Source organism: Aplysia californica, unplaced genomic scaffold, assembly GCF_000002075.1.
Source record: "Aplysia californica isolate F4 #8 unplaced genomic scaffold, AplCal3.0 scaffold00306, whole genome shotgun sequence".
Taxonomy (NCBI): Eukaryota; Metazoa; Mollusca; class Gastropoda; order Aplysiida; family Aplysiidae; genus Aplysia; species Aplysia californica.
Window position 1 is genome coordinate 665,122 of NW_004797576.1, and position 1,417 is coordinate 666,538.

The 1,417-nt window shown below is 39.7% G+C and overlaps 1 protein-coding gene across 1 annotated transcript in view; it reads left to right on the plus strand.

Annotated features, from left to right (window-relative positions):
* LOC101851510 (myosin-IIIb) overlaps nucleotides 1-1,417 on the plus strand; it is a gene marked incomplete at its 3' end in the record, with an annotated part of 129,101 nt that overhangs the window by 93,024 nt on the left and 34,660 nt on the right.

The window sequence follows — 1,417 nt, forward strand, 5'->3', positions numbered from 1 at the left end:
CTTAAACTGCGAGTTGGAATGTACAGTCTTAACAGATTTGATAAATATGATGGTGCATTATCATTCAAACATTTGTGACATATTATGGTGGCCAACTTGTACACAAGTCTTTTCTCAACAGGAAGCCAATGCACTGTCCGTAAAAGAGGTTTAGCAGAGTCTCGCTTTCTTTTCCGTAAAACAAAACGTGCAGCATTGTTTTGGACAGTTTCAAGTCTTGTCACTTTCTCCTGTGATATTCCTGATAACAAGGAGTTACAATGATCGAGTTACAATAGACATTGTGAACGACAGAAATGCTACAGTACATAAAAAACAACAAAAACAAAACAATATCATCATCAACAACAACAACAACAACAACAACAACAACAACAACAACAACAAAAGCAACAACCCTCCCCCCAAAAAAACAACAACAACAAATAACAAACAAACGGACAAAAACAACAACAACAACAACGAAAAAGCCCTACAATAACAAAACAAAAACAACAAAAACAACAAAAAAACACACAAAAAACAACAACACAAAGACAAAAAAAAAACCCAGCTAAAAGAAAACTGAAAACGAACAGAAACAACAACAAATTGTCGGACCACTTCCAGATGAACAAGCAATCTACTGTTCAGTCTAATTAATCTAAGTTTGTAAAGTAGATAGAGGAACGTAACTTGAAATAGAGAACCTGCTCCTGGTTTGAAAAAAAAAAGAAGAAAGAAACGGAATCACATTTCTGCTATGAATGTGTAGGTGGAGACCTCTAAAAGTAGGTGGTTGGCGGGTGCTCTGGTGTGGCTTGCTGCTTCTTTCCTATCAAACATTTATCGTCTTTGTCTCCCCTCCTTATTTTTTTATGTTTGTCACTCTCCTATAACACATTTTATGACCTTATTGTGTTGCAGGCGCCGTAAATCTCTTACTAAAACTAAACTAAAACGTCTAAAATTAAAGTGAAATATTGTTCTCTATCGTTGTCGGACTTGGAAGAAATACCAAGAATAGAACAGGAATGACTGTGTTCGTCCAAGTAGAATAAATAGCTGCTAAAATGTCATCAATTTGAAAGAGGAATCTCGATTTGGCGGCTGCGATGGATCTAATACGGGGTGCCCACTACGGCTGGATCGGGCCAATCGCCCGACTCGGTCGCCTGAGACGTTTGTTTTTGAGGCGACTGAGTTTTGCGTTCGGCCCGATTGGCCGTTCCCGTCCGCAGTGGGCACCCCGTAATAGGAAACATCTCTCTTGTGCATTCGCTTCAGAAAGCTGTAATTAGTTCTCAGGCACTTATCGGGCCGATGGTAATTATATTCTTGTCTACTGCGACTGCTCATCACCGTCATTGCAATAACAGTTGCCCTTTTCCTGGTTTATACATGCACACACACGCGCGCGCGCACACACACACACACA